At 37.5% G+C, this 12,075-nt stretch overlaps 1 non-coding gene across 1 annotated transcript; it reads left to right on the top strand.

The window, feature by feature from the left end:
- The first annotated feature begins 4,046 nt into the window (after nucleotides 1-4,046).
- LOC126002989 (U4 spliceosomal RNA) lies at nucleotides 4,047-4,187 on the top strand. The gene has a single exon (XR_007493548.1). It is a non-coding gene; the product is annotated as a U4 spliceosomal RNA (small nuclear RNA).
- Nucleotides 4,188-12,075: the final 7,888 nt, after the last annotated feature.

Here is a 12,075-nt window from a genome sequence, read left to right on the forward strand (position 1 = left end):
CCTTTGCGACCAAATCTAGCAACCAGAACTTCATCCTGGGGGGAAAAAAATTTCTGGTGGCAATATCCATTGAAATTTCCCAGTCAGTAGTACTTACCTAATAAACACCAATCAAGTCTTAACATGAAAAAGGCTTAAGTTCCTCCGCCAATACACCCAGTAGAACTTAGTTCTAACCTACTGACCCCCGGGAGAATCTTGGCTGGCTCCCACCCTGGCACGTAGGCCAAGCGCTGGCCTAAAATCTGTTCCCCTGGAAGCATCAGGAAGACTGGCAGACCTTGCAACAACACCACCTTCGGAGGAGCCTTTTCTGCAGAGAGCCTTGCACTAGCAAAAGCGACTTCCCGGGTGCCCGCCCATCAGGTCTCCCTTGGGAGTCACCGAGCCTCAGCTATGGGATACCAGCCTTGCTCGCCCGCATCGCTTCTGCCCAGCCCCAGATGGCCCCGACTAACATCCTGCCGGAAGCACAAGTCCAGCGAAGCAGCAAAGTGCGCCGAAGGCCCCACCGGCCCCACGAGCAAGCCCCGCCCAGTTAAGGACCTTATGAGGCTGTCCGCGCAATGCCTGATCAGCAGTTGTCATATTCTCGCTTGCACACAAGTTTTCCTCACCCTTTAAAATAAGTACGTCCGAATATGCATATTATTATTCCTTTGAAATTTAAAAATATCTATTTCTTTTTATTTTAATTTATCATATTCGCGTGAACGCTGGAGGCAAAGAGCGTGGACTACCTCTCCCAGAACTCTTTGCCCGCCTCATGGCGCATGCGCTGTCGGCAGCCCACGGGGAGGGGCCGAGGCTTAGTGATTCTAGCCCCTCCCCCCTTTTTGTCTTGGGGTTCTTTTTAAAATTATTTTTAATTTATGTAAAGAAAATGCATTGACATAACTGATCAAAATACACTTGTTCTGGGAAGGCCAAAAGCAACATGATTTAAAAAGTAGTAAATTGAAAGAAAAACTAAAGTGATGGAAAGAAGAAAAAGTTCAATCAATAGCATGTTTTTGAAAATTATTGAATCACAATGAATTCATTAAAGCACCAGCAGAAAGTTTAGTAAGTTCTTAAAAAAAAAAAAAGAAGGATAAGAGTTAAAAAATATAGTAATAACAGTGTGAGAGTGGCAATTGTTATTTGCATAGGCCCAACAAAATATGGAGAAAAAAAAAAAAAAGCCTTGGCCTAAATACTAGGAGACCTTATCCCTGAAGTTTCCTGGCATAAGACTGACTCTGGGTTCCTGGCATAATAGGTTGTTCAACCCCTGTGACTCTAGCTTCTTAGTGAGTGAGTGACTCTAGAAACTTAGTGGAGTCTCAAGTTAGAGTATGTGTGTGGACCTCTACATGTGATGTTTGGAAAACTTCCATCTATGAAGCTAGATTTTGTTTACAAGAAGTGTAGCAAGTTGAATAATGTTCACAGTGTAATGTAACAATGAAAACTACAAAGGGAGTTTTGTTGCTCTTATTAAATGTGGCTGCAAGAAATCAAACCACTTTTATATATAAATAACGCATATTTTCAAAGCAACAGAAGGAGCCCATAGATAGTACCATAGAGAGTACTATCTATGGGCTCAAGGCCGACCAGCATTTGTTCCATTGAGGTTCCCCAAATCTTTATCAGGAGTGATCCCTGAACACAGCCAGGAGTGAGTCCCTAAGCATTGCCTGGTGTGTCCTAACCCCCTCTCCCAACCCCTTATCCAAAGCAACAAAATATTTTACCTACTGAAAAGTGCAATGGAGAAAATTGTTAAAGTGATCTTCATTTGGGAATGGGGTTTGCTGCTCAGGCTAGAATGGTTTGAGAAGGCATCTCTTGAGGTAAGATCTGAACTGAGCAGATCTAAAAAGGAAGGACTATAGTGAGACAGAAGTATAAAATAGAACCTTCCAGAAGAGAAATGTTCAATAAGTAAAACCCTGCTACTTTTATGATCTGAAGAACCAGGGAGTGGGAGCTTAGTAAGAGAGGTAGAAAGTGAGGAATTGCTGGAGCGTTGTATGGGAATGTGCCAAGCTCACAGTCCAAGGAAAAAACTCTGCTTTTGGATATATTTAATTCATGCCATTGGAAAATGCTAAGTCAGGCACTAGCAAGATAGAATTTGCTTCTATTTTTCATAGACTTATTCTAACTGTGATAGGAAAAAAGTGAAGAGATGATGTTTTCACTATTATAGTTGAGTTAGGTATCAAATTTGATGGTAAGATTTGTCATGGACTGTAAGCTGTAAAAGGATTAAACAATACCCTATTTTTTGATCTGTGTAGTTGGTTGTCTTGTTATTTAGTTGGGAAACAGTAGAAAGAGAAGGAGATTCTGAAGTAGAAAATTCTGAATTCTGTTATGGACATGTTGGTGCAGACATTCAGGTAGCAATGTGAGTGGTGGATAAATTTTATTCAGAGAAGTCCTCAGTAAACAGACAGCACTAAAACTATGCCTTTGAGATATATTACTAAAGAGGTGAGGATACAAAAGTTGGAGTCCTGTGCCAATAAAGATAAGTGTTGCGGAGGTGAATGTAACAAAGACAAAAAGGATTTAAAGCTCTAGAAAATAGTAAAGGGGTTAGAATTTCTGGGCCCACATGATCCCACAATGTCCCCAATAATCAATTGTGCTCTGGGGACCTCCAGTATTGCTGAGGTGATTCAGACCACCTCTGCAGGCCTGGTCCAATATCCTCTGGCTCTTACACTGAGCAGCCTGGAGATTCACCAACAGGGCACCGAACCTTTTGAGCATTGTTTGGGAGCCCTACCAATAAAACAAAAATTTCACGAAACACAACAGCAGTGGAAGAACTGTAGGTGAGTTGTAGATAGCAAGAGAGGCTAAAGCTGTGATTAGATTGCTGCCGTCTTGTAAGATATCAACAGCCAAATTAATGCGAATGAATGAGCGAAGAAAATTGTTCTTAAGATGGAATCTACTCTGGATAAAGATGCTATGAACATTGTTGATATCAGAACAAAAACAATTAAAATATTGCACAAACTGAACTAGATGGTTTGAAAGGAATGAGTAAAATAGGCTTTATCTCCCTTTAAAAGTGCATATATATCTAATACATACATAATGCTATGTTTTTCGTAAAAAAAAAAAAAAGATCCAAAGAAGAAAACACATTTTGTGTGTGTCACACCCAGTGCTCAGGTGCTACTCCTGAATAAGTGTGGTGATGCTTACCAACCATGTGAGGCTGTGATCTAACTCTGGTGTATACAAGCAAAGCATGTGCTCCAGCATTTTGAACTATCTCTCCAGCTAAACAATATTTTAATCTTAACAGTTTTGCCATTTAGGGCTGGAGAGATGGTGCAAAGGGCTGGAGTACATGCTCTGCATGTGGTAGCCCCAGGTTCTTACTGCCTGGTTCTCTGAGCACTGTAGAGAACCAACCTAGGAATAGCCCCTAAGGGCAGAAACATGGAACAATGACAAAAATGATTATTCTTATTCTAATCTGAAATGAATATTCAATTACTTGAGGTATATTAAAACAGTGGAAAGTGGGACCAGAGAGATTAGGCCAGAGTGTTTAGGAAATTAACTTGCATATGATTGATGTGGGCTCGATTTCTGTTATCCCATATGGTCCCATAAATCAGCCATGAGTGATTCTTGAGTGCAGTAGTAATTCCTTAGCACTACTGGATGTGGCCCAAACAAAACAAAACAGTAGGGAGATTATCAGAAAAGAATCCTATTTGATATTTATTCAAATGTTAGGAGAGTGGAATAGAAAGGAAAATAAAGTTTTCGTCTTCCCTAGTTATTGTCTTCCAGTAGAAGGAGTTTAGGTAATGGAATCCATGGTTTTTCTTCAGCTTACTCTTTTTATGCCAGGTGAGAAGGAATATAACATTTCTGGTATATTTAGGAGAAAGAGTATTAGCATATTCAACTCCTCTTTTCTTTTCAGGATCCAGCTGAACCCAGAAGCATATATTGCTCTTTTTGCTCAGGGCAAGCCTCTTTTCTCTATATAGTCCAACACTGCTGGAAAAACTGCCATTTTTTTTAGCTTTGCGCAGTGGCAGTATCGTAGCCAATGAGGTTTATCAGAGGCGCGATTATTGCTAATTGAAAACTTTTCCCAATACCCCACCGTGACGACTTGAAATATAGTCGGCATTGGCAATTTTTGACAGTCTCTATAGAGACTGAAAAAAAAAACTGCCATGTTTTTGCTTTTTTCCCCCTGGGGGTGCCTGGAGATGGGCACTCAATTTCAATCAATCTTGCTTCAATACTAAGACTCACTCTCCTTCCTGACCTTTGTCAGTTGTATAGGTAGGATTGCTGCTACCTTGCAACTTGTCTTATTTCTTAGTCTCCAATTGGAGAGAAGGATATTATTACCATTTGACTTTTCTCAGAATTCTTGAAGCTAAGGGAAATCCATCTTTATAAATCATATCTATTTAAAATATTTAGGTCATGGATGATGCCTTTTTTAATATGGGGGAGAAATTAGATTTTTTTGGAAGAACAGCCAAGTGTCACAAATTGATATTGAAGCATTTAGAATAAAGATGACTCCTGGTGCTTTATCTATAAAAATCGAAGAGTAGTTGCTATGGAAATGTGACAAGTTAGAATAACAGGTATAAGTGAGAATGAGGAAGAGTAAAACTAATGATTGCATGTGCTGCATATCTACTAGCAATGAATGCTGAGTGCTTCATATTACCTGATTAAATTATTAAGCTATCTTTCTTTTATCCAAAATGAATATGATTTTATCCTTCACATTCTAGTTACTTTTTTGGTGCAGCCATTATTTTTACTTATATGTCTCCCAAGGTAGAACTAAAAAACTGTGTGTATTGCTATATAATCTTTTGGTCAGGTTTGATCTTAAAACCTTGTTATTATAATTAAACCTCTATATAGAATCTTTAATGCCCTCTGTAGAATCCCTGGAAGGGAATTATATTAATATGCATATTAAAATATTCTCTAGGTTTTCTCCAAATGACTGAGAACTGAATAAAATAAAAGAGATTCTATTTTATTCAACAGGGACCTTTGAGTTATGAGAAAAGAAAGATGATTTTTCTCCATAAGAAAAGAAAAATAATTTTTCCACTCAAGGAATATTGAGTTTTAGAATTTCATTCCCTGGAGAAATTTAAGGGTTAGGGAGATGGATCAGATACATGCTGTCTTCAGCTTTGGTGGGGCTTGGGTGATCTTTGATGGTGAGATTTGACCAGGGGAAACATTCAACCTTTGCATTTTACTTGAAAATAAAAATTCATGATTTGCATATTTAGCAGCTCTGTGCATAGTGTTTCACCTCACATCCCTGTTCTTTGTGTAGCTTATATAAACCCAGAGCCCCCTCCTTTCTTCTTTTCTTATTCTCTTCCTGCATTTACTCACTCCTTTTTATGTTTTATTTTAAGGAAAAAAAATTAGGGTTATTTAAGCAATGAGATATCAAAAATATAAAATGCTCAAAATGATATTTTGTAGTTTTGGTATTTATATCAGTTAACTATTATTACTTAAATAATCTACCTTTATTTTGTGGGGGCAAATCCAGCTGTGCTCAGGATTACTTCCTTTGTTTTTTTGTTTTGGAGCTACACTCAGCAGGGCTCAGGGGTTACTCCTGGCTCTGTGCTCAAAAATTACGCCTGGTAGGATCGGGGAGCCATGTGAGATATTGGGGCTCTAACTTAGGTCAGTTGCATTTAGGGCAAATGTCCTACCCACTATGCTGTTCTCAGGACCCTCTTACTTTTGACTCTGTACTCAGGGATCACTCCTAATGGGGCTCAGAAGACCATATTCAATTTCAGAGATAGAATCTACATACAAGGCAAATACCTTACCTTATATGATCTCTCTGGCCCTCCATTTAAATAATCTAAAACTAATTCTGGAGTGAAGTGATCTCCACAGAGGGAATAAGCTATGCACAGAGATGCAATATATGCAAATATTTGCACATTTTAGGAAGATGCAAAAAACTTGGCCTGTGGAGGAATTGAGAAGCTCAATGACAGTCAGTGTGTTGAATCTGCTGACTTATCAATGACCCAAAATAGAGTGAGATATCAGAAAGCCCAGGTAGTTCAGAACTTTGTGCTGGGTGGATGGATTTGGTTTTGAATCAAGGTGCAATCACTGATTTGAACAAATGACTAATAGGAGTTTTAATTTGAGAATATTGGATAATTAGAAGTTGAAGGCTGACAAATATCAAATGTTCTTGTTCTTCTTGTGGTTGTTTTGCTTTTTGGCCACACACAATCTGTGGCACTCAGGCTTACTCCTGGTTCTGTACTCCAGCATCCTGGTGGGCTCAGGGGAACTTATATAATACTGGAGATTGAACCTAGTTTGGCTGCTTGCAAGTTCTTTTTTTTAGTGTTTTTTTTTTTCCTTTTTGTATGTTTGTTTTGGGGCCACACCTGGTGACGCTCCGGGGTTACTCCTGGCTATGCGCTCAGAAATCACTCCTGGCTTGGGGAACCATATGGAACACTAGGGGATTGAACTTCGGTCTGTCCTAGGCTAGCGCCAGCAAGTCAGATGCCTTACCCCTTGTGCCACCACTCCAGCCCCATGCTTGCAAGATCTTTAAGCCGTTCTTTGGTTATATCCATTTTCCCCTAAGAGAACATAGGGTTGTTTAGTTATATATGTGTGTGTATATGTACTCATATATATGTGTACATAAAAATATATACCATGAAAAGATAGTTGTTTTTTTTTATTTTGGGGGGGGTGCACACCCAGAAGTGAGGGTTTGCTCCTGGATTACTTCTAGTTAGCTCAAGGGACCTTATGAGGTTCAGAAATCAAACCCAGTTTGGCCATGTACAAAGAAAGCACCATACCCAATATACTATAACCCCGACTTAGATACGGTATTTAGATAGTACAGAATTTTGCAGATAAAATAAATCATAGTACTATGTAGTAAATCAGAAAATGAGACAAAGCCAAAATATTGTGAGTTTAAAAGAAGGCAGTGCTGACCATGATACAATTTCTTATTCTCACATAAAGAAGGAAATTCCCTTTTGCCTCTGCATTTTCTGCATACTTAATGAGTTTATTGCAATATTTTTTCTTCTGAACCATCTTTAAGATGCTAGTTTCCTTATCTCCTTGGACACTCAGGTTTTTTTTTTCCAAAATGAAACCTACTGTGTGTATAAGCATCACTCTGAGCCCACCTGCACTGCTTCATGGGCAAGGAGACTGGTACAAACATACTGATGTTCACATCACAAATGATGTGATAAGCAAGAAGCCCTTTCTCTCTTAGAGGTCTTGTATCTCCTGCTAGGAAACTGGTAAACTAATTTATTGGCTTAGGAGTTGGGTAAGATCTCAAGGCTATTTGAGGAAGAAGTTTAGGTAGATAATACCCCAGCTTTGTAGTCTGCAAGCTTTCACATTAGCATTTTTTATCACAGCTTTTCTCCTGTAAAATCACAAGATGAGTTATTCTCAGAAAAATCTCATCTTAAGTGTGACTTCTATTTTAAAATATATGTGTGAAACCCCACTAGCTACTAGTTATTCTGCATAAATATTCTTAACTGAGAGAAAATTTCATCAACAGAAAGAATTTGGTGTTAACATTTTAGCATCATCAAGTCATAAAGTAAATGAACATGATCCTTGATTTAAAATTAAACACTTTGGTGGTAACTGAACTGTGGGAACACATATTTTGAAAAGGTATGAGATTTGTGCCCCTAAAATATAAACCAGCGTTTTTTCTCATATCTTTATTTAAGCACCATGATTACAAACATGTTTGTAGTGGGGTTCAGTCATAAAAAATAACATCCCCCCTTCATCCATGCATTCTTCCCACTCTTCCCACTACCTATGCTCCTTATCTCTCCTTGCCACCCCCTGCCTGTAATTGAGATAGGCATTGTATTTTTATCACAAACCAGTGTTTTTTGATGAAAAATATTTTTGTACCTGTGTGCCTAAATATATAAATAAAATTTATTGCCATGTAAGACTATATATATGGGATATATATGGGATACAGAAGATTGAACCCTGGTTGCCCTCATGTAAGGCAAGCACCCTTCCTGCTATACTATCTTTCCTGCTCCATCTAACTTATAATTTTATTTGAGTATTCATTGATAGGCTCCCTAGAACCTTGTGAGAAAATGATGTATGCGGAAGGCTCCAGACTCCACTTCACTTACTTATCTCAGAAATGTTACTAACAAATAACCCCTTTCTGCTACCAGTATTTTTGTCGGTATAGATTTCAAGGTCCTTATGTGCCAAAAATGCTGGCACTTGGAGGATTTTCTTTCTTGTGACATTTTAATTGTGTCTTTTTATTTGTGGGGGAGAGATTCCTAAGCCATACTTAGGATACCTGGAGCTCCTCCTGGCATTCTCAGATAACCAGACTAATGGCCTAATGTGAGGATCTGAGGATGACCTAGACCACCCAGTGGTATTGAGACCTTCAAGAATGGTACCCAGTGTTGTTGGGACCATGTTGCTACATTCAAGGTATTCACATTAAACCTGCTAGCTCTCCAGCTCCTTAATTGTAGTTTTACTTTTAAATTATTTTATTAAATTTTTTTGTCTTTGGGTCATATCTGGCTGTTCTTTGGGCTTATTTTTGGCGCAATACTGAGGGATCACTTCTGGTATTGCTTGGAGGCTATATGGTATGCTGGAAATATAGTCTAGCACAGCTGTTTGCAAAACAAGTGCTTTATCCACTGTACTACTCTCCAGCCTCTGAATTGTATTTTAAATGTAATTAAATGTATTTAATTTTAATTTAATATAATGTATTAATTACATGTATTAAGTAAATTAAAAGTATTATTTCATTAAATAATATTGTTTTAAATATGCTTTATACATAATTAAAATAAATAAGTAAGCTTATTTATTTTAATAAACAATAAATTAAATACATAAATAAATAATACATAAAAGTAATTGATTGTTTAAAATAAATCAATATTTATAATATTTCATAGAATTAAAATTATTTATTAAATATTTATTAGTCATTAAATAATATTATTTTATTTTATTAAGATAAATGTATTATTTAATAATTAATGTATTCAAATGCATATTTTAGATAGTTCCATTGGTAATTTATTTACCTTTTATTTATTTATTTTTGTTTTGTTTTTGAGTCACACCTGATGGTGCTCAGGAGTTACTCCTGGTTCTGTGCTCAGAAATCACTCCTGGAAGGCTCAGGAGTCCACATGGGATTGCTGGGATCTGAACTCGTGTCTGTCCCAGGTTGGCCATGTGCAAGGCAAACACCCTACGTCTGGGCCCCTGGTCAATTTTTTTTTTTTTTGCATGCTTTTTAGTTGTGGTTTGTGGAAGCTGGTATGGAGTAATAACAATGAATATTACTCAGGTAGCCAGTGAAGAATGAAGAGCTTTTGATATATGCTCTCACTAAAAAAAAATTAAAATAAATTGGTTATAAGAATTTTAACATGTGATCTACTCTTTTAATCAATTTGTAAGTGAACAATATAGTATTGCTAATATTTTATTAGCTAGTCCACCTTATAGAATGGATTAGCGATATGTAGTATTATAACCAATATAGAATTGCTAATCCATTTTATGTAGAAGATTGCTAAATGCTATTAATTTTGTTTAATTAAAACTTTAAGTCTAGTAATTTTCCATTTCCTCCTCCTAGTCCCTGGATACTACAGGTTCTGCTCTTTGAATCTGTGAACTTGTCTGTTTTTGATAGTCATATAAGTGAAATTATATAATATTGGTTCTTCAGTGACTGATTTATTTCACATAGCATAATGTACTCAAGGTTCATCCAAGTGGTTACATATTAAAGTTTATTTTTTATTTATAGTCACAAATATTATATGTTTTTATTTTTGTTTTGGGGCTATACCTGGTGATACTGAGGCCATACTCCTGACTCTTTGCTTAGGGATTGCTCCTGATAGGGCTCAATATGGAAAGCCAGGGATTGAACCATGGTTTGTTGCATACAAGGCAAACATCCTATAACTATTGCTCCAGCCCCAATCATTTTGTTTTGTTTTGTTTTGAGCCAATTCTGGTGGTGCTCAGGGGTTACTCCTGGTTCTGTGCTCAGAAATTGCTCCTGGCAGGCTCAGGGGAACATATGGGACTGTCCCAAGTTGGCCGGGTGCAAGGCAAATGCCTTACCACTAGGCTATCACTCCGGTTCTCAGGCCCAATAATTTTATATGTTTATGCTACATGTGCTTTATTCATTCATCTGTCAAAACCCTTGTATTATTTTTAAGTCTTGCTACTATTAATATAGAGGCAATGAGGTTGGTAATACATTATCTCTTTGAAATCCTGATTTCATATCATTTAAATGAATGCCATAAATGACTTGCTAGATCATATGATAGTCTTATTTTTAATATGTTTTTGCTTTTGTGTCATATCCTGTGATGCTGGGTAAGGCCCTACTCCTGGATGGGTGCTTAGGAGTTTCAGGTGGAGGTGCTTGGGAGCCATTCAGTGTCAAGACTTGACTCCAGGGCTTCACACTTGCAGAAAAGTGCTTTAGCACCAAGCCATAGGCGTGGTTTCACTTGCATTTTAATTTTGAGAAATTTCTGTACTGTTTTTAATAACAATTCTGCCACTTTGTTCTGTAAACCATGTGTAAGGGTTCCAATTTCACTGTATCCTTGCCAACACTTGTTTTTATGTTTTGTTTTTGTTTTTGATAGTAGCCATTTCAGAAGTGAAACGATTCTCATTTGGTAGTTTTCATATGTATTAAAATATATGAAGGATGATTTAGAACTCTGATAATTAATGATATTGAGGATTTCTTTCACATATAGTTAGCCATTTTTAGTATTGGTAAGCCTTTGGAGAAATGTTTATTCAATGTCCAAAGCAATAGAAACAAAGGGCTTTAATAGGAATCATGCCTTTGGGGATAGAGTGGGAGATGGAAGTTAGGGAAGAGAACACTAGAATAACAATGGAGGGGAAAATGCCTGCACAGAGCTGAGTGAAATGGGGATATTGGTGCAGAGTTGTGTAGACTCTTGATGGTTGGAACATTGTACATCTGAAATTCACAGGGATTAAATAAAAAAATAAAATAAAGTTAACCCATTTTAATATTGGCTTACTGGTTAAAAATTTTCCTTGCTACTTTATTGCAGGAATATCTATATATTACATGTTACATAAAAATATGGATAGATATATCTACAAATTTATCATTAATCTGATATGTGAAATATTTTTTCCCATTCCATGGATTGCCTATTTTATTTTTTTGATTGCTTCCTTTTTCTGTGTAGAGAGACATGCTTTTGGTTTGATGTATTTCACTTGGGTTTTCCCCCACATTTATAGTTTTATAGTGTATAGTGGTAAATACATTAAATCAATACCAGGGCCAAATGTCATGAAGCTTTTTCCTTACCCTTTCTTTTTTTGTCAGTGGGGGGGATAGATTTTTGGGTCACACCTGGTGGTGCCCAGGGGTTATTTCTGGCTCTGCGCTCAGAAATCACTCCTGGCAGGTTTGGGGGACCATATGGGATGCCGAGAATCGAACTGGGTCTGTTTGGGTTGGCTGCTGGCAAGGCAAACACTCTACCGCTGTACTATCACTCTGGCCCCACCTTTTTTTTCTTCTTCTAGGCGTTTTAGTTTCCTGTTATGTTTAGGTTTTCAATCCATTTTCAAGTTGCTATTGTGCATGTTATGAACTAGGATTTAATTACATTCTTGGGGCTATGTAAAGCAGCCCTCTGAAGAAGTGCTAGGAAGTTACATCAGTGATTCACCAGCTGTGGCTGAGAGTTCATCACAAGGGTCCAATGATGTGATGCTGCTCAGGACCAGAAGTGCTGAAGATCTCGGGACCACCTTGTAGGTGCTGGGGGCCTTTAAGAATGCACCTAGGGATGCTCAGGAGACCATAGTGATATTGTTATATAGGAATTGTGGATATTCGATATTGGTATTGTGATATGAAATCTGGCCAAGAGGGCACAGGTCTGATATAATCCCTAATAGCTA

This window comes from Suncus etruscus, chromosome 2 (assembly GCF_024139225.1).
Source record: "Suncus etruscus isolate mSunEtr1 chromosome 2, mSunEtr1.pri.cur, whole genome shotgun sequence".
In the NCBI taxonomy this organism is placed as follows: domain Eukaryota; kingdom Metazoa; phylum Chordata; class Mammalia; order Eulipotyphla; family Soricidae; genus Suncus; species Suncus etruscus.